This window comes from Tiliqua scincoides, chromosome 2 (genome assembly GCF_035046505.1).
Source record: "Tiliqua scincoides isolate rTilSci1 chromosome 2, rTilSci1.hap2, whole genome shotgun sequence".
Taxonomy (NCBI): Eukaryota; Metazoa; Chordata; class Lepidosauria; order Squamata; family Scincidae; genus Tiliqua; species Tiliqua scincoides.
Genome location: NC_089822.1, coordinates 52,947,252 through 52,969,484, shown reverse-complemented (window position 1 = coordinate 52,969,484; position 22,233 = coordinate 52,947,252). Strand labels below are relative to the sequence as shown.

At 43.8% G+C, this 22,233-nt stretch overlaps 1 long non-coding RNA gene across 1 annotated transcript in view; it reads left to right on the top strand.

Annotated features, from left to right (window-relative positions):
- Window positions 1-11,118: 11,118 nt before the first annotated feature.
- Window positions 11,119-22,233, top strand: part of LOC136639627 (uncharacterized) — a 30,016-nt gene continuing 18,901 nt past the window's right edge. Inside the window, exons 1-2 of the long non-coding RNA XR_010793705.1 lie at window positions 11,119-11,178; window positions 11,885-11,941. This is a non-coding gene — a long non-coding RNA (uncharacterized lncRNA). The remainder of the gene's footprint in view (window positions 11,179-11,884; window positions 11,942-22,233) is intronic.

Genomic DNA, 22,233 nt, shown 5'->3' with positions numbered 1-22,233 from the left:
TTAAATAGACTGTCACTTTTGCCAGAAACGGAAGCATCGGTGATAAAGTTTTTATAGTTGTATGCTTAAAGCACTTTATTTTTAAAGGTTTTATGGTCTATAGAAAAGGCAATGGACAAACAAATGCTTCAGTGTATTGGATTTAAGAACCAACTCCCGCCCCCATCCCTTTTACAGCCATAAGCAAATATAAGGGACCCTTCTTTTCAGAAACAAAATTGCCACTTTCAGCTGACTGCCAAGGCACTTTGGAAGACTATAAGGCATGATTTTCTTTGTATTAAAATGACAGCGTCTGAGGAAGACTCATATGTCTTCTTTTCTTGGTACTGTGGGGGACAAAGAACCCTTACCTGAGATTGAATTGGAGACTCGTGTGTTGCTTATATGCTGCAACTGACCAATGAAGCAAGAGAAATTCTAATAACCCATGAAGAGGAAGCAGCAAATACTAGGAGGAAAATAATGATGGATCGTCCATCTATATGGGTGGTAAGTTTACAGAATAAGTTTATTAATGCTGTTTTTGACAGTTATGGAAGCTATTCCATAATCAGGCTGGTTGTCTGCTTTAGATTTCAGTACAGAACGCTGATGTTTCACATATATTTCTACAAAGAAAACGTAATAAATCATTAATAAACAATCTGGTGGGTTAAGGATAAGCAGCAAGGTAGCCATGTTTGCAGGTGATACTGAATTATTCAGTGTGGTGAAAATCAAAACAGATTGTGAAGAACCTCAAAAGTATCCCTCAAAACTGGATGAACAGGCAACAGAATGGGGCCTACGTAACTGGAAAGTTCTGTAAGGCATTGTAGCATCTCATCTCAGACAATGGAAGCGAACCAGAGGAAGGAAAGGGAGAGTTCTATCCAGTGGAATCTACCTCTAACAATGGTCAGTTACAAAAAAGCATACCCCCAGATGAAAGCTTATTCTTTTCATATCTTAACTAGCCAATAATAGTAAGAAAAGATGCAATGCTGAGTCATGCTCCTCGGCACATGGTCCAACCTAGGTAATCCAGGTCTTATGAATCCTGGGGGGGAAAAGGAATTTTCACATCCTAATCTGATTAGGCTACAGCTTGCAGGGCTTTGAAAAAGGCAAAAGCAACAGTCCGGTTTCATCTCTCTGGCCATCCCTCTCGTTGCCAAATGAAAAAGGTCTTAAGATCATAAGAACAGCCCCACTGGATCAGGCCATAGGCCCATCTAGTCCAGCTTCCTGTATCTCACAGCGGCCCACCAAATGCCTCAGAGAGTACACAAGACAACAAGAGACCTGCATCCTGGTGCCCTCCCTTGCACTGGCATTCTGACATAGCTCATTTCTAAAATCAGGAGGTTGCACATACACATCATGGCTTGTAACCCATGATGGATTTTTCCTCCAGAAATTTGTCCAATCCCCTTTTAAAAGCATCTAGGCCTGATGCCATCACCATATCACCAGGGCAAAACTTAACAGTCCAAGCCTTTGATGTCACCCTGTATTTCTAAGGGCAATCTCCTTCTTTAACTAGTAGTCACTGCAGGTCCCTTTCTCCACCTGCTGTCTCTAATAAGGGTGTCTCCCTCCTCAAGGGAAATGCAGTGTCCAGCAAAAGCTCCCAGAAGCTGCATTTCAAACAAAAAACCCAAAGCGTTTGAATTTAGCTTCACTCTCTTGACACCACCCATTCGCTAGGTCATCCGATGGCTCACATGGTGGGTCAAGCCCTATATTTACTGTTGCTTTTGTCATCCAAAAGTTCCTTGTGTTCTTCTTTATTCAATGTTTTCTCACTGTGGAGAAACAGTCTTATTGCACATTGGGAATTATTAATTCTTGTCACTGGTTTTCATTCATAAGTTCTGGCCCTTAAATCCTGATAGTAATATAAATGGGAAAATAATAAGACAACAAAAATTGTAACTTCACTCTTCCAATCCATTTAGGAATACATATTTTTTTATCCATATAATTTATATGCTAATAAGCCATACAAAAAATACACAACTGTCTTTCAGATCCAAGTTGACTGCTGAGGGATCAAGAGCATGAGAAACTTAAAAATACAAGTAATTGCCTACTGAAAGAGAAGATAAGGGAAATCTTTGGAAAAAAGTTATATAAGGTGCCTCGTTGTATGCAGAAATATTTTTTTCAATATTATTTACAAGGTCCACTGAATTGAGGTCTATTAAAACAAGGGTTCACTGTACTGTTGCTAGAAAGGGCTGCATCAGGAGATAATTTGCTACATCACACTGATGATACATGAGAAAAATCAAAGTGTCTAAAATTCCAGGTGAATGTCTCACATAGGACAACGTTCAACTCCTGTAGTACTGAGGGAGAGGAACGTTATTTTTCCAGCTGGCTCAAAATGAAGCCAAATGAAAAACTTTGCAACTTGTTCAACACATTAAACAAATCTGACATTCTGAACTGTGGGTGTCATGAATCCAGTAACAGGATTCAGGACATCTGAAACCCCTAAAGCCATAGATCTTGAGATGGTAGGTAGCATACACAAAAGTTCAGGGTCAGTGCAAGGCCTCCCAGCAATATTGTCATCATTCAGAAATGAAGGTTCAGGATTTTCACAGTAACTGTTGTTTTCATTGTACTAGCTAACAAAACACTATTAAAAAAAAAAACTTTCAAGCAAAGCAGGTACAAAAATATTTCATTGACTTTGCACATGAAACGCAAGGTGCTAAATGAGAACCAAATTAGCATTTGCATCTGTGCTTTAAAAATGGCTTGTAATTTGGAGATCATTTAGTTGAACATTGAAAATCATGTTTTCCAGCAGGAATAGTCATTGCTACTCAGTTTCCTATAAAAGCAACACGGCAGTGGCAAGGGGAGAAGAATCTTGATGCTTCTGAATACAGTCACAAAACAAGCACGAACAGACCTCATAGATCTTGAGTCAGCAGAATATAGTCTAATATTCTTGCTGGAGCATTTGCCTTAGCAGTTTATACAATATTTTTTGGATAACCTTATGCCTTTATCTTGGTTCTGTTGCATTCCATTTCCTGAAAACCCCAAGCCAGAGGCCTACACGTGCTAGATATTGCCATCTAACAAGAAATACTGCAAAAAGCTTTAGAAATCCTATCCATCAGATTGTATCTAACAGCCCAATCATGAGCTTCCCAGCGCCCAGGGCTGCAGTGGCATAAAAATGGCCACCACTGTATCCTAAGGGGCTGGGAAGCACCGCCGAGCTACTCAGAATAAGGGAGCTTACGTTCCCTTACCCCGTGTAAACCCCAGGCAGCCCCAATGGGTCTCCTCATATCTGTGCCCACTATCGAGCAGGGGCAGATTCAAGGAGACCCATGTCAGACCTCCCAGACCTGGAAGGGGTCAGGATATGGCAGCAGAGCCTGACACCATCTCCACCCCCTCCCTCCCCCACCTTCCCTCTACTTCCCCCCATCGCAGAACGCCTGGCCCCACATGCCCACTCACCTCTCCACTGCCAGGAGCTTGTCTGGAGCTCTGGGCAGCAGTCCTGACCTCCACCTGGCACTAGCTCAGCGTGGGCTTGCACTGATCCAATGCCTGTGCTGGCTGGGCAGTAAGTGTTGCAGGGTGCCTTATGGCATGTTTGCGACACTGCACACTGGTGGTGAGCTGGTGCACAATGGTCAGGATCAGGCCCTAAAGCTCCTCTTATATTGGGAATTTAGTAGTTAAATGAGAAACTGGTCAATACTGTAGTGCTAGGGTTCCCAACCCGTGGTCCGAAGTGCCCCCCCAGGTGGTCCATGATGTCTCTGGTGAAAAAAGAAAAAAATGCCCTTCCAGGAAGAAAAAAAGCCTCTGCAGTGCCAGCAGCCAATCAGAGCAGTTCAAAGCCTATCAGAGCATAGCCTCTCCGTCTGCTGCCTCCTCCCTCCCCCTCCCTTCCCTCCTTGTCTGTGAGTGCCCAGACAAGCAAAAAAGTGAAGCGCAGGCACCTTGTAAGGTGCCCACATGTTTGTGCAGCCTCGTGGCTCAGCTGCATGCAGAGCAGAGGTGCCCTGCCACCCACTGCCTCCATTCCTTGACCCTGTGCCTTCAGGTGAGCCCTGGCAGCCTGGTTTCTCAGATCAGGACTCCAGCCAACCTGGGAAGTCCCTTCTGCAGGCAGGCGGGCAGGCAGAGCAGGAAGGGGCCAGAGGAGGAGGGGGGCCGGAGGAGTAGGGAGGCCTGAGAAGAGGGAGGAATGGGAGTAATGAGGAGGAGGAGGAGCAGGCTCCCAAAGGCATGGCTAGCTGGCTGGGGGAGGGGGTTCCCTGGGAGTAGGTTTCTCTGGATGTGATTTCCCTGGGAGTCCGGACTCCAGCTGGCCAGAGAACAAAGAGGAAGGGGGTTGGAGGCAGTGTGGCAGCAGGAGAGGGGAGAAACAGTATGCTCAACCCCCAGCCCTGGTACCCCCTCCCCAGTTGGCAGGATTGGGCCCCCTGGATGTGCTCTTCTAATGCCCAGGGGTGGAGCAAGGGATCCAGGCAACCAGGTTTTGGCACCCCTTTTGGAGAGGGAAACAGGCAGTATCTCTGCTATCTTACTGCAAGCTGCCCACCTGGGGAGAAGCAATTCCAGAAGTTGCTGAACAGGCACCACCGTAGCCAAGTACAGCAAGTGTAACCCCTGACTCTTCCTCCTCAGAGAGCAGCAGCAGCTTTGTCCATGGGGAGCCCTCCCCCACCCCACACTTGGCCAGTTCCCCTATCTCCTCAGATTGCAACCCTATGCATGCTTACCTTGGAGTAAGCCCCATTGATCATAATGGGACTTACTTCTGAGTAGACATGCCTAGAATGGGGCTGTTAGTCACACTGTGGCTGTGATGGACTTCTCCAGAAATTCCTCCAACCCCCTTTTAAAGGCATCTAGTCTAGACACCATCATCACATCTTGGGGCAAGGAGTTCCACAGACTAATGGCAGAGTAGGCAGCTGTTGTTTTGTGGCTGCAGCCTACCTATAGGCTTGCTCACACTCTCTTAGCTCCAACCAAAGTAGTCCACAGCTAGAGCATGACAGCAATTAGAACAGGAAGTGAAGAGAGGCTTTTTTCCCCCTAAAGACCTTGCAGTGCACAACAAAAGGACTTTTCTTCCTGAGACATGCAGCAGCCATTCTTAGATGTTGCTCTGAGCTGGTGCTTCTCCTTCAGGACTGACCTGCCTAAATTGTGTTGAACACTTTCCTAAGGACTCTGGACTCACAAGTGGGGGGAGCAGGGCCAGGGCTGTGTAACAAAAAGAATTGTGGAGGGTTGTGTGTGCTTTCTGTTGGCTCATTTAACTACCTTGCATGACTTGTCTATAATCCCCTTGTGCTTACCCTCTCCCTTTTTGAGGTGTTTTTCCACACTTAAAAGAGGCAAGGGCTGTGCATAATGTGGTCTGGTGTGGGAGAATAGAGACTGGATTGATTTGGGTGGGTGTGAAAACCTCTGAGTTGGGGGGAAATTATTTTGTGTTCCATGTATTCCATATAAATCCAAGACTTTCACAGCTAGTGAAGCAAATGCAAGCACAGCCATCACATTAATTATTAAATAATCTTCTTATGTATTACAAATTTAATTGTATTTTTTGTGTGTGAGGGTGGGGGGGGTTGCATGTGGTCCCCGCCATCTCCAAATTTTGCCTTAGTGGTCCCTAAAGGTTGGGAACCACTGCTGCAGTGTGAGTGCAGTAGTAGAACTGTAAAATGAGTTCGTGCAACTATTAGCTATTGTGAACAGTCCCAACTGTTCTAGTTATGCTCTCATGTGGACAAATATAATGCATGAACTGTCTGGCTGCAGATCTAGTCAGTGGTAATCTGTATAATCAGAGACACTAGAAAAAAAAATGTCATTGCAATCATGGGAATTACCCCCAGTTCACAGTGGATACTTTGGAACTGTACGCATGGACAAAAATGTTACTGTAGGGTATTTTTTGTTAATTTCTTACTAGATGAAAGATAGAACATAACTAGGACCAATTGTCCTAGTGAACACCTTAGTGAAGGGATTGTCACTCCCGAATTGGCCTTTTCAGCCACACTAGACGCTGTTCCAGAACCACCTTTCAGAGCGTAATACCATAGTCTTTCGAGACTGAAGGTTGCCAACAACTAGGACCAATAAAAAAAACCTTTAATTGCCTATCCTCACCCCACAATTTGTCCTTCCAAAGTGTCCCACCCATTTTCTTCACCCTTTCCAACCATTATAAGAAGACAAATTATTTGAATATAGGAAGAAAAAGGAGAAAAATGAGTGGAACTGAAAGGCAACAAAAAGGATACAAAGACACCAGTCCACACAACAGTTGCTTGTTTATATGCATACAATGATGAACAAGGTAGTTGCGATATGGTAGTAATTGCTCGGGGGGGGGGGGAGGAAGGTTTCAGTGTATATACCTTCTAGTACCAAATAGGTTTAGAAATTCCTGACAGATATTGGATAATTCCTCAGAGTGTTCCGGCTTGATATATGCCACTTACTAACCATAAGTGACACTGCTAATTGCCATTCTCTGTCTTCTAATTCTGCCTGGGCCCAATAAAAATAAGATGTTGATTCAAGTCATTCTTTCAGACTGTTCTTAAGGCAGTACATATAACCATGACATAGGTGGGTAGGCTTAAGAAAGCATGCAGCCACCACTGAGCACCTACAAAGAGAGGGAGGACTTGTCCCTGCCATTAAGAAGGGTAAATCAGTGTGCTTTAGGCAGAAGTGTATGGAACAGGTTTTTTGCCATCCATTTAGCAGAGGATAGCGGAACAAGAAATATGAAATGGCACCGTGCTTCTTTCCTTCCTAATCCTAGTATAAAAGGAACGAAGAGGAGAGATTTGAAAAATGAAGGACTTGGAGATACAATCTTAACAGGGAAAAGATAAAGAGGAGGCATGGGAAGGGGTGTGTGATTCAGTCAGAAACATATAATGGGCCAGCAACAGAAGGAGCCCATGCCCTTAAGAGCAGCCAGTCTTTGGTGGTGACAAAACCAGCACAACACAGACACATGGGTGTTAAATGGCCTATAAGCATTCATGTCCCTGTAGCTTGGGGGGGGGGGCACAGTAAGTACAGCAGGTGCTGCATCACACTGTGTAAGTGGCCTCTGTCCCTCATCGTCAGAGCCATTCAGGGTAGTGACAGTAATGCAAGGCTTACATGGAGCACTGCGGTGCCTGCCTTACTTACCGTACCGCCTCCCTCTAGCTACACTTCTTTGCATGTCACCTGCACCCCAAGAAGTCTCTCAAAAGTACCAGAGATGAAGGGGTAGATCAGAGGCCAACTTCATCATCCTGTTCACACACATAAGCATTGTACTGTATACACATACATTGCCTTTGCTTATTCACTTGCAGTAGGTAATAGGTAACTAAGAACTGTGAGCAGTTTCTGTAAGTTCAACATACAGACAGTCTAGCTGGGAAATACAGTATTTCTGTTTTCTATGTCTAACAAGATGTTTTAGAGAAAAGAGCTTGCCAGTATTTGTCAGTGGGAGACATTTTAGCTGAATTGCTCTTCCAATGTTCTAGAAATGAGTGAATTTCATCTTGAGATAGTTTGCCCTTTCAAAACATCAGACTCTGAAAGCCAAAATGCTTTTCCATTTTTTAAAAAATCTTAATATTTTATCACATGCATTTGAATTCTCTTCTCTTTTCCTTTAGTGGCACAGCCTTCATTTCTGACATCTTGCAGAGGACACAGTTTATAATAGTTTTCAGAAACAGCTTGGGTGATTTGCCATAGAAAATGACATTGGATTCACCACTCCTGGAACTTCACATGAAAAAGTACCAAGACAAATTGGGCCCCTGAACCCTAAACCTTGAACGATGCATAGCAGAGGATCCCATGTTTCTGTGCACAATTAGAAAAAATCAAGGGGGGGGGGAATTGCTACCTTTCAGAATGAAGCAACTCAGAGACTCAAAAGATCAGAAATAAAGTGTACCAAGTACTTTTTTGGCACTTTAAGAGAAGCCAATTTTTTTAAATGAATATTAATTTCACACTTGTCATAGCCAGTAACACACAGACTCACAGTAACACTAACAGTAACACACAGTAACACTACTGCAGACTCTTTCGACATTACCAACACACGTACACACACACACAGCCATTCTGTCAGACTGTGAAGACACCTGCACTTTGTCAATTCAGAACAAAGTTCTTTCAAAATGCCAGCAGCTCTTTATCTCAGCATAGCTGATAAGAGAACTTGTCAGTAATTCCAACATTCAGAGGCATCTGCTGCTGTAAAATAAGAGATAAAACATGAAGGGGTGGAAACCTCAAGTATTTGGATCTCTCCAAGGTTACAAATTAAAGTATCATATCCGCTGATTGCCAACTGAGAGCTTTATAGCCTTCTGCTTGACGATCCCAGGGCTGTTAATTTTGGAAACCCAATCAGGATCAGCTTCCAAGCATGCTTAAATTAATCAGCACTCTGACTGATTTCACGCTTTAGATCTGAACAGATGTAAATGCTATAGGCCAGTTTGTGAGCCTTGCTATTGTTTGCCTCTTTAAAATGAAAATCCTCACAAAATGTGTACTTCTCCACAAAACTTGGGCAGTGGCCAACTGCACAAGCTGAAACCCACTTTTTAAAACCCTTAACATTTATTAAAGACATATTAACAGAAAACCAGTGTAGGAGAACGATGAAAAGGAGAAAAGAAAGAGGAGCACCATTTGTGTGTTTTGGAGTTGATTAACAGCCCAATCCTAAACCTTCTTGTGCCCACGGCTCCAGCGGTGCCAAAGTGATAACCACCAGATCCTGTGGGCACTGGAATACTGCCAGAGGTCTTCTCGGGGGAAGAAGGAAGTAGGCAGCAGCTGGCAACAATGGGTCTTTTTGCCTCTGTGCCCATGTTTGAGCTGGTACAAAACTCTCTTTTTGCCAAAGAGAACTGTGTTGGGTCACCCAACTTAAGAGGGGGGTTAGAATACAGCAGCAGAGGTTGTCGCCATCTCTGCCTCCCTCCTGGCCAGATCCTACCCTCCATCAGCTCCATTCTGCCCAATCCCTGCCTCCCCCCTACCCCAAAAATACTCATTGCTGGCCAGTGCTGGAAGAGTGCCGGCTGGTCATTCATGTGGCAATGAGTCCCAGCACCGATGGCCCCTCCTGTCTAGGTGCCACAGATGCGGCTTACAGCATGTTTGCGACACCCAGCACCGATGCTGAGGCTGGTTAGGATTGGGACCCAAATCTTCATTGTTTAATAAGAATTTAAAAAACTTACCATATTCTCATCACCCAGTATACATACCAAATTGTATTGGGAAGGGTGTACAAAAATAAATATGATATTCATACTTGTCTAAGAACTGATACACAATAGTAATGAGAGTAATTTGCATTTTTTTTTTCTTTTTCATACTACCTGTGTAAGAAGTGGACTCACAAATCTGATCCAGAGAGAGAGACTGAGAGAGGTTGTAACAGCGTTCACCTTTCTGTCAGGGTGGGTGACATTCACACTTTGAATGTTATGCAAAAAGAATGTGTATCAGCCCATGGCTAGGTAGTTTCTGGGGTGGTCTTAGACCCCCTTTTCCAATCAACCTGCCTAAGGATGCTCTCCTTTTCCAAAACCAAATGATTTCACAGCTCTTCAGTATTTCTGTGTGACAGAATATCAAAGGCTTGACCAAAAATATCTGAGAAAAAGAGGTGCTATGCATTACTCCTATGCTACATGGTAATTAGAAAGCATTTTGAATCCCTATCCAGGGAATATGCTCAGGGGGTCAGCCAGGGATGAATATTCCTTAATGACCGAATGTGATCCATTGCTGAATTGTACTAGCTAGTTCAGGGATGTGAAACTCGATTCATATAGAAGGCCAAAGTTAGCATTCATGGTGCCTGCTGAGGGCTAGAAGTGATATCATTAAGCAGATGATGACCAAATTAAGCACTTTGTTGTCACATAGAAACTCATTAGCTACACATGACAGAAAACAAAATGTGCAAATCTTGTTCATATTTTTAAGATATGAGAGAGCCCAATTAACGAGCTGGGAAAGCCCAGTTATAAAAGGGGCTGGATAAATTGCTTCCAGGACCCACATTTGGCCCATGGCCCTTATGTTTGACACCCCTGCACTTGTCTGTTTGCCTGTGTGCATTGAGTCTTGTTTAGATGTAAAGGGAGTTGGTTTCTCTACTGTTTCCTAAAGGCAGGGAATTCTAGCAAATATTTGCATATCAAAGCAGCACGTGTGTCCCATTATGCTCACAATCTAGTTGCCAGGTTATGATATTTTCTACTTTTTGATAACTAAAGTTCACAAAGCAATTGGAGACAAATATGCACAGATTATTATTAATTAAGTACTTTACAAGGTACAAAAAAGCAAAACACAGACAATAGATAGATCCCTGCCCAAATACCTTACAATCCAAAATAGAATGACGCAGAAGGAAAAGGAAAGCAAGAAAGAAGATTTTTTTTAAAATTACCTTGAAGATCAAGTATACTGACTTCATGTTACATAAAAATAAAATAACACTGATCAATTTGCTATATACCTCATCATTCGGCTTCTGGACAAGGACAAAGCAAGTCCTAGGTACAGAGCTATGCTTCTTTGTGGTAAACTTCCCTTTTTCCCTGCAAAAAAACAGATATAGCAGATGATTTCTCTGCTGCTAGGCCAACCGGTATCGATGAAACTTTCATTACAAGGGAGGAAGGACCAGTCCCAGATGTCAGCAGGAGACCTACTGGGGATGAGACTCTTTATGAACCACGTAGGTACTTTTCCCTTAAAAGCCAAAGTATGTGTTGCAGTGATTAAACAGAGCATTCTGAACAATTTCATAAACAGTTGAGCAGCTGGAGAAGGAATGATTGGGATTCTCCTTCTCCCCCCCCCCCACACACACACTTAACAACTTTTAATTTATGAGCAAGAAGCCAACATTTATATACATGTCATTGGGAGGAAATTATGCTTTATGAAAAGACTATCAAGACATTGACAAGAACACAGCAAAGAGGCTTGTGTTATTTTTAGCCACATTTCTGCTGCCTTAAGCTAGTACAGCTGTTCCTTTTCCTTCCACGGGAAAAACATAAGGATCCTAAGTGGCAGAGCTGTTCTTCATCCAGTTCTACTGGAAAGGTTTTCCTACAGGTACGTTCACCTGCCTATAACCTGTGTACATTTTTGTTGCTCTTGTAGCAATGCTACCGAATGTCGCCTGTAAAGTGTCTGAAGAGTGCCAGGGAAAATGCCAACAGTTTGTCACCATCAGAAGAGCCAAATTTAAAAGTTAGCGAAAACATGCTTTGAGAACCATAATGTGACCAGAAATACATTCAAAGATGCAACTACAAAGTGTTTGCCTGTGTATATTTAAAGTGTCTTCTTGTTGTCAGGGCATGTGGACTTCTTACACAAAGCAAGAGAAAAGTTCCTCGCTCTATAAAAAAACTGTAAAAAGTCTCTAACAGCCCAATCCAATCTGGGCTGTGCTGACATTTATGAAAGCACAAATGAAAGAACAAATTTCAGCTATTGTAAATGACTATATCGCAGTGTGCACAGTGCTCCGCCTGTGGCCATTTTTGGTCTACCACCACAAATGGTGGTGGGGCCAGGGGACTGCTGCCAGCTATCTTTGGTGAATATAAGCCAGCAGTAGGGGCAGGGAGTGGCGGGGGGTGGGGGAAATGGGTTGAGCTGGGGAGGAATGGTGGAATTTCTGAGTAGTAAGGGTGTGGGCAGGTGGCAGAAAGGGAAAGGGAAGGGGTGGATCTCAGTGACACTGGCGTGTGCAGGATCCTAACTCTGTTTCCTGTCCCCTTCCCTCTGCCTTACTCTCTTTGACTTGCACCAGCAAAGTAACTGGCACAGATCCAAGGACACACATGGCGCAGTGGAGGCTTCACCCAAGGTAAGGGAATGAAAGTTCCTTTACCTTTACCACAGGATATGGTTCATGCTCCATTTGCACTGCTGCATCAGCAGGGGGCAGGGGGTAGTTAGAATTGGACTTTAATTAACTCTTGAATTTGGTTCTAGCAGATAATCACAGGCCTACAAAATTGAGGGTCAGAAATTTTTTCCCAAACTTTATGGTGGTTTGATATGAATTTGGGGTGCCGATTCCAAAAATGGCATCCGTTTTGCCCTATCAATCTAGTTTTGGATATATAGTATAGCCTCATTAGTGAATGGTTCAATCAGCTTCCTCATGAGGAAGCCATGGTGTAGGCTTCCTCATGAGAATCTGTCAGGACCCACCAGAAGTGATGTCATGACCAGAAGTGACATCATCAAGCAAGAAAATTTTTAACTATCCTAGACTGCAATCCTACCCACACTTACGCAGGAGTAAGTCCCATTTAATATCATTGTTAAAAGAATATACATAGTAGCTTTTTAAAAGTACAGGTTTGTCACATTTCCCCAAATGCAGTCACAAACCATGGTAGCATCAAGTCTCATATATAAAAAATAAAATATTGAAATGAATGGGGACCCACCGTCCTGACCCACAGTTTGAGAAACACTGGGTTAGAGGGTCAGCAAGACACCAGTAGATAACCCATGCCCATTAGAGAGGCTTCTCAGCCAGTAACTCAAAGCATTGGTGATCACAGTGGCATTTAGGTGAGAGACCCATTTCACCACTTCTCCTAGCATTACCATCTACAAATGGACGCATTCATCAGAGTCCCGTGTATCACTTCCCCTTTGCGGGGAATGCTCCCATTGGCCAGTGGCTGGGGGAGAGAAGAAAGAGCCACTCTATATTATCTGCTACTGTGACAAGCTTGATCTGCCATGGAGGGCTCAATGCAGGCCTTTGAAGGACTGGTGTCAGTGCTGGGAGCTGGTACAATGTACCAAACCTCTTCAGACTGCAGGTGGTAGATTACATTCTGGAACATGCTCCCAAACAAATGATGCTGATTTTAGCAAATAATGGCTTGCAATATAAATGTTCACTGATCAAAGTACTTGAAACTGCCTTCTGGAACACCTGCAAGATCCTTTCTCACTCGTGTCTTTCAAATCCCTTCTTAGCAGCCTCCTATTCTGTGAAGGTTTTCACATCATGCCTTAGCCCCTAGTCCAGTATTGCAACTATGTGTGAGTACATCCAATGGAGCCTGGTTTATTCTTGCCTCCATCCCACTTCCCATCTATACCTAACCTGATTCTATTGTCTTCTTGTGTGAATGTCAAGGTTACAAACCCCTTGGGACCAGGCTTTTCACCCTGTAAAATGTGCCAACTACATTGACTATACAAAAAGTAATAATGGTCATCATAACAATAATGAGTCAAGCACCCTTACCCTTCAGCTCTTATCATATTTGTAATTAATAATGAGACGTCTTTGGAAGTGCTATCCTGTTATTGTACATGCACAGTTGACATTCACCAGGTCAGGCCAACGAGGCTGGTAGTCACTATTGGTGCATGCTTAGTACTTGAATGCTCTAACCCAGTGGTTCTCAAACTTTTAGCACTGGGACCCACTTTTTAGAATGACAGTCTGTTGGGACCCACCAGAAGTGATGTCATGACCAGAAGCGACACCATCAAGCAGGAAAGTTTTAACAATCCTAGGTTGCAATCCTACCCACACTTACCTAGGAGGAAGTCCCATTGACTATCATTGTTAAAAGCATATACATAGTAGCCTGTTTAAAGTACAGATGTGTAACATTTCCCCAAATACAGTCACATCCCATGGTAGCATCAAGTCTAACATACTGACAATAAGATATTAAAATGAATGTGAATCCACCTGAAATTGGCTTGTAACCCACTTAGTGGGTCCCGACCCCCAGATTGAGAAACACTGCTCTAACCAGTCAATTAGAAACTGTTCCACCTCTACAAGCTGTACTCTTATGAACTGGAGATGGCATCTTCCCAACCCAGTTTTTGAGTCACCAAGGGATCCTGCCTGCCTTTGCAATTGCTACTTTCACCAGGAACTAACTTGCTAGCTACTTACCAACGTCAGATCCGCTTCCTCTGAAAGTGGAGAACTGCAGGGGTGGGGAGGAGTACTGGCTGCGTGCCGTTTCAGCGCCACTGATTCATCCTGCCAGTGGCACTGGAACTTGTCTTCATGTCCCAGCTACCATTAGGGTTGGGCAAGGCATTGTAACATGCGATGAACAGGTGTGTCATGCTCTTGCTTACGCAATGTGTTGCTGCTGTTTGCCTCACCCACACAGAGTTCTCAGGTGCCATTGCAAGAATACAAATGCCAACATATTGCAAACTAATTTAGAACTCTTAAAAATTCATGTTTATTATTTATAGAAGAAGCTTCTCATTGTATTATAACATGAGGATTGCCAGTTAAGCTATTCTCTGCATTTTTTGGCTACTACAAAGATTGGTAGAAATCTTTTGTATATCTGAAAAGCAGTGCCAGTGAGCTGGGGTGTGGATGGGTGGTGTGAGGAATGGCATGTTTCTGGGCAGAGAGAGGGGCCATGGGGCAGGGAGAAGTCAGGAGAGGGTGGATCTGAAAGCAATGCCAGGCCAGATCTTCTCCCCTCTTTTGTAAACTTCCCTTCCCCTTTTTCCAAAATCATTGGTGTATGACTGAATACACCTATAGGCAGTCTGAGAGCTTACTTGGTGATAAGAACAAATGTTTTTTACTTAACTCCACTTTACCTTCAGGTTGACCCCTCCCCCACCACAGCAGGATACATTGGTGGCACATATACATCAGTACCGGCACATATTTTGGCACATATACATCAGTACCGGTGGCAGGACAGAGCTGCTAAACGATGAGAAAACAAAGGTTGTTTACTCAGTGTGTGGTCAGTCTGTGGAACTCCTTGCCACAGGATGTGGTGACAGCATCTGGCCTGGACACCTTTAAAAGGGAATTGGACAAGTTTCTGGAGGAAAAATCCATTACGGGTTACAAGCCATGATGTGTATGCGCCACCTCCTGATTTTAGAAATGGGCTATGTCAGAAGGCCAGATGCAAGGGAGGGCACCAGGATGAGGTCTCTTGTTATCTGGTGTGCTCCCTGGGGCATTTGGTGGGCCGCTGTGAGATACAGGAAGCTACACTAGATGGGCCTATGGCCTGATCCAGTGGGGCTGTTCTTATGTTCATTCTTTCACAAATTAACATGTTAATAAAATATCTCAAATGTTTTCTAAGCATTCAGAACAACTTCATTTATATGTAATTAACCTATTTCTATTTTATTGCAAAATTAATTATATATGCTCATAGTAACAACTTGTTATTATGACAGAGGTGTATCACAGCTAAATAACTATAAAAAAAATCTCCTTTTTAGTAAATGATTTGCAGAAAATATATTTTGTGAAGTTCAGCTGCAATTGTCTCATCTTCTCAGCTCTGTTCTCCAGAAGGGGTCTGCCCTGCTGCACAGACCCCTTGTTTGCTGCACAGCGGCAAGTTTGGTGACAACATCATATGTCATTGGCGGCTCCCTGTTCAGCTGAGCTCTGAGCTGCGCGGAGTTTGGCTTCAAGCTGTGTGGCTGCGTGGTCATGCATCTTACTGGGAACATTGCTCCTCAGCATCTTTAGTGGCACACATAGACTTTCATGCCCCATAGCCCCTATTCTTTTGAGGAAATCCTTTGATTTTCTCTCAACTTTGCCTAATCTTCCTGATATAGACTGAACATTTTTTTTCTGTTCTTTAGCACTTCACACACACTACCAAATTGTGCTTTTTATTTAAAACAATAATGTTGACCTGAATTAGAACATGCATGTGTCTTGCCACAGCTCCTCCCCACTGGGCCTTGTGCCCGCTTAAGGCTAATTAGCTTCCCTTGTAAACTCACAAGTGCAGCAGGCAAAAGTCAGAGTCCAGAAACGATATACCAGGTCACAGTCCAAGGTCAAACTCTGGTCAGGTCAGGTCTCCTCTGGATCAGGTAGCGTCTCCCTCTGGGTCAGGGTAGCCTGTGGTCCTTCTGAAGCTGCCTTTTATCCTTGGATGTCTCATAATCCAAAATGCAGCTCAGCTGTGAGCTACCTTGCTAGCACCTTGTTAAGTCCAAATTAGGCTCAGCTGAGCCATCTCTTCAGACCATGTCCATTCAAAGTCCCATCAAGGTCAATTGAAGCTCAGGTGTCCATCAGAGTCCCATTGGCCTTGATTGATTACAGCTGTGGAGCCAGCCCTGCCCTTCCCAGAGCTGTCAACCAGCTGTCAAAACATGGAATCGCTGTCAACACCACATCATCCACCTGATGATCTTCTGATCTTCCATTACAGCATGTGACTTTCCATTCCATTCTAACAGCAACGTGTTGTTGTGGCTCACTTCACAGAATGTTGGTGGAATTTTTGAAAGGAATGCACCTAATTAATTAATGGGCAGCGCAATTCTAACTTGCACCAAAACAGGCAGGCTGGTGGATCTGAGCTGTATCCAGCGCAAGTTTGGGGTTGGCTAAGTTTTGGCCTAAGGCAAGGGGAAATTGTTCCCCTTAACCTGGGAAGAGCTGCAGTGGCCCCAATGGGTCTACTCAGATCTGCACCACTTGACAAGGTGGCATATGTCCAAGCAGAATGGAGCAGCCTGGAGCCGCTCTGCGCTACCAGGGAACAGGGCTAGGATCCGGCATAACTGCTGGATCCTGGCCCCACCTGCCAATCCCTGCCCACCGTCCCACCTGCCCACTGTCCCATTGTTGCCTGCCCTCCCCTGCCCCAAAATGCCTCCTTCCCACCTCCTCCCCGCCCTCTCCACACACACTCCCATACCCTTGTACCAGCTGAGCTCGGCCAACGCTGACACACCTGCTGCTTCCACTGTGGAGGCTGGATCTGGCCTTCGCAGGCCAGCAAACCTCCGTGTACTGGCACTTCTTACTCTGAAGGAGGTGCAAATATGCTTTACGGCATGTTTACAACCCTCCCGGGCCAGCGCAAGTGACTTGAGCTACCTCAGGGCACAGTTAGGATTGTGCTATAAGTGACTGATTGATTTTAAATGCTGTAGACTGCATCCTCTACAGTAGAATGCCAGCCCAAATGCTGCCCAACACAGCAGTAACAATAAAACAATTACAGTTCCGAGTAAAAGATCTGAAACACACAATAGAAATCAAACTAAACCACAAAAAACACAGTTCAATACATTCAGTTCCCAACAGCAGACAATGCTAAAGGGCATTAACCAGCAAGAAAGCCTATATTATTTAACATTATTGTGTAGACAATAATATAAATGACAATTATTATTATTATGGTGCCATCCATGTACATGGCATTTTACAAGGAATAGGTGGACAGATCCCTGCCCCAAGGAGCATACAATCTAGATGTCACCACAAGGAAATGAACAGAGGCTGTAATTGAGTTTTACACAGCCATTTATTTACTAAGCAGCCAAAGGGAACTGCTTGTTGACTGTTATGGCAAAAAACAACAAGCTGTGCATGCAGTGGCGTCACTAGGGTTTGTGTCACCTGATGCGGGATGCCAGTGCGTCACCTCCCTGCAGTGGATGGGGCAACACCCCAGGTGGTGGGCATGGTGATGTACCATCACTCTGCTCCCACTGTTTTTTTGGCTGTACCTTTTGATAGAACAAAGATAGAACACATTCTGCATGAAATTACGCATTGATTGATAAATAACATGATGGAATTATTCCTCCAAACTGTGATTTTTGTGATTTTAGTCACTAGTGGTATCACACACACACACACACACACACACACACACACACACACACACCCCAGGGTGTCAACTTACTAACACCTTATTGCAGCAGTTCTCAAACTTTTAGCACAAGGACCACTTTTTAGAATGACAATCTGTCCATGACCCACCAGAAGTGATGTCATGGTGGAAGTGACATCATCGGGCAAATTAAAATAAATAAGTATAAATAATTAAAGTAAAACAAATAATCAAATAAGCAGAAGCCAGCCCTGGTCCACCAAGTGTATTTCCTCTGCAGCCTGCCTGCAATAACAAGCCCCCCTCCAAAATCAGTCAGGTTTTCAGCCCTACCCAGTGCCCAGTTCAATTTAAGAACTTCTGACTAAACCAGATCACTGTCAGGATCTACCTGGGTTTGCAAGTCTCAAAATAGTTCACCTTATCGGCTGAAGCCTCTGTTTTGATCCTTTTTAGTGGGGGGGGGGGGGAAGGCTGCCTTCTGGAGCACTTGTTTAGCTCCAGGTGCATAGGATCAGGACCATTCTGGTAACCTTGCACTCTCCTTCACCTGATGTTCCAAGGCATGTTTGCTTGCTTGCGAGTAAACGCAACCGTGAGGCTTAGTTTTGCTTTCCATGGGGCTCAATACATTCATCTGCTTGGAGGGTGGGACTTCCTTCTCAAGTGTTTTTGGGGACTGCATTCATTGGATCAGGACCATTGTGGTGTTGTTGGATTCCTCTCAGCCTGACTTTTCCGACGGACTAAGGCAAGTTTGCCTACTCACGAGTAAACTTGCAATATGGCTTACTTTCACTTTCTATAGGGCTCCATGCATTTTTAGTTCTCTGGTTTTTTGGCCATAAGTTTTGATAGAAAGGAGATATTTCACTCTGGTTTTTTGCATTGCATTCCGCTTGAAATTCCACATCCAACTGTTTATAATATGATGGAGTTACTTCTAACCACCGTGATTTTAGCACGTCACCCCCCAGTGCGTGTCACCCGCACCCCCCACACCCCCTAGCAACGCCACTGTGTGCATGGCCTTGCCTATTAGTTACATAGACATATGCACCAAGCTCTCGGTGTGATAGTCTCTTCCCACACTGACTGCTGTAACTTGGCTTTATGCCAGTGCTGTTCAAGATATGATGCAAATATAAAAATAGCAAAAGTTAGATCTTTTTTATACAGCCCCTTGGTTAATGAAAGTAGTTGTCTCTTTTTTTTTCTACACATGGACTGATTAATGATGAAAAGGGCCAATATGTTTCTGATTATTGAATGGGAAAGAACGTTGCATGCTCCCTAACAAAAAAATAGTTCACCTGCATACCTTTCCAGACATTACCGAAGGTCACTTGAGATTAAGCTCAGAGGCAGAGAGAACTGTGAGACTAAACTTAGAAACAAAGTCCCAACTTCCACATGTGCTGTCCCATGATAAAATGATTCCAAATTGGCAAACACAGGCTAACCATGGAGTTGGGTGGTGGTAAAAAGAGACAACTTGAACTCCGTGAAGATACTCCATGAGAGAGAGAGAGAGAGAGAGAGAGAGAGAGAGAGAGAGAGAGAATTGCCCCACAGTTTAGCCATAAGGAGCTTTTTACAGTCAATTGTGGAAAAATAACCTCACCACAGAGCCAGCCCATCCATGGCACCAGCTGATGCAGGCTGCATCAAATTGCAAGAAGCCCAAGACGGCAGCGGACATCCATCTTGAGTCTACCATCATTGCCGTGTCCCTCAAACCTGCCTCAGATGCCAGCAGCAATGATCTGCTTCCTGTTTGCTCAAGAGAGGAAATGACCACCTCACTCCTTACAATGTCCCATGTGTTCTCCCTTCAAACCCAGAAGTGCAGGACATTGTGTTTTTGTTTGTTTGTTTGTTATTTTACAGGGACAGCATGAATGAAGCAGCTCCTTCATTCACGCTGTCTCTGTAAATAAAACTGAAATCCTGCAATTCTGGGCTTGATGACAGCATGCAAGGAGCTAGGGGAGGATTTGGGGGTTATTTTGTAGCAAAGGAATAGTGTACTGGAGATGGCATCTGTTGGTACTCTGGATTGCAACGCCCCTGCATTGCCAGAATCTATTTTGTAGTATTTTCAATACTCTCCCTCTCTCTCATACTTTTAAATAAAGTTGAAACACATCTCTTTTGTGACCTTTTATTTCAAGTTTTACTTGTAACTTCTTTTATGGAGACATTTGCAAAGAGTTCCAATGTATTATACAACTACCACCTGTCAGTGATGACTCAGAATTTATGGGCATGAAAACATGATACCAAGGAAGAAAAGAAAATGAAAAAGGATATTTCTAATCTGAAGTGGGAGAGGGAGAAAAGAAGCCCCTTAGAAATCATGGACCCTGACCCAAATTCTGGATCAAGACCAAATTGTTCACATCCTTGGGCATAAGAAACAGAATGTCCGGCACCTGGTTATCACGAAACATATTCATATTTCGTTTTCTCAATATGAGAAAAATCCCAAGCATGAAAATGTGAAAATAAAGTAATTTCAATCCAGCTATTTCTGTTTAATTTATTAGAAGAAAATATCATTAAAAATGAAATTCAATCATTCCAATATTGCTGAACTTAAAAAACTTTTCAGATTCAATATGCACGCTTCCTTCCAGTGAAACAGATAAATTAAAATAATGGCATGCTTTTCTCCATGCATAAATATGATTTGTGGAAACCTAAGCATTTTTGTTGCAGATAATTTGAGCTCATCTTGTGAATGAATCTTCCTAAATCAGAAGCTGCTCTTACTTCATATTTGAAAAAAATGGAGTATTTCCATACGCTAATACATTATGCAGTCTGCAAATAAATATTCAACCATTAAAGATGTGATGCACACAAAATAAAGTTAACTTGGCTTTGCAGCAAATAATGTGAATTAGTTTTATAGCATGCAGATTTATTCATTCGGATGCTAGTAACATAAGGCTACAGTCAGCAAAGGAAAATGTGCAGTCTTACTAGATTATATGCAAAGCCAGATCACTCTATGAATCTGTCAGGTCCTCCTCCACCTTGTTCAGTGTACTGACAAATATTCTTTACTCTTTTTTTTTAAACTTCCAGAGGGGTAGCCACAATAGTTCACTGCAGCAAAAATAAACAGCCACAAAAGCTTAGGCTGAAATAAATGGGTTCATCTTTCAGGTGCTAAAAGAATCTTTGTTGTCCTTTGTTGTCCTTTTTTTCTTCTCTAAAGTCCATCAAAACCAGTGGTTCACAACCTGCAGTTGAGGGATCGCAGGTGGTCTGTGAGACCCTAAGAAGTAGTCCACGAGGTCTCAAGAAAAAAGGATGATTACCGCTTGCATGAGGGGCTCCTTGCACGCTGCAGTGAGACTCCCTGCAAAAATTAGTACTTTGCACCCCCTCTAGCTACATCCCTGGGGATGCCATTTCAGCTTTTTCATAATGGCAAGGACAAAGATTTTAACTAAAGATGGGGGACAAGATCCCCCCCCACCAGAAACATATACAGACAGCCCACATCTTGCTCATGAGGAAAGTGTGTAAAGCCAAAATCACACACAGATAATTCCTTAAAGCATTGGTTCCCAACCTTTAGGATCCTGCAGACCACTGAGGGAAAAACACAGAATCATTGTGGACTACATGCAACCCTACCCCCAAGCCCCCTTGAAAACAAGAAATACAGTTAAATTTGGTAGTCCATGGGACAGCATTCGGCAAGACACTAGAAGTGCAGCCAGAGGCTGTGGGTAGTCTGTTCGCCACCCACACTGGTGGTCCCTGGGAGAGCGTCTTGCTGAACATGTGCTCCCCCCGTGGACCATCAGAGAAAGTGTTGAATGGTCCACCACAGCTGTAGCTTACACTTCAGTGGTCCGTAGGGGAGCGCTCACTTGGCGAGACACTGGAAGTGATAAATGTGTTATCTTTGTTTTCTGAGACCTCACAGAGCACTTCTCAGGGTCTCGCAGAGCACCTGTGGTCTGCGGACCACAGGTTGGGAACTACTGCCTTAAAGCTAACATATACAGTCAGTTTTCCTTCACCAAAGGGAGTACTTCATGCAGCACATAACTTCATACAGCACATAACTAGCCTATGAAATTTTCTACTACAAGATGCATGGGTGGCTGCTCGCTGAGATGGCTTTAAAAAAGGATTAGATACATTAATAGATTAGTTTATCAATGGTTACTATGCACTATCTCTGGGTTAAATGGGACAGTATGCCTCTGTCAAGGGATTTGCCTGCCTGGTGGGGCGTGGCCACTGGGTTCAGTGCTCCATCTTGCTGTACAGTGCTATGTGTCCATCCACTCCTCCTGCAGGACAAGCAGAAGCCACACCATGGTCAATTGCATGGCTTGCTGGGAGTCCACCTGACATCCCAATCACCATGGCAGCCAGGATGTCATTTCCATGTTACACAGATGTTGAGGGTTGAGGCCAGAAGGGGAAGGGAAGCACAGAGTATGTCTGAGGGCACAATCCTAACCAACATTCCAGCACTGAGATAAGG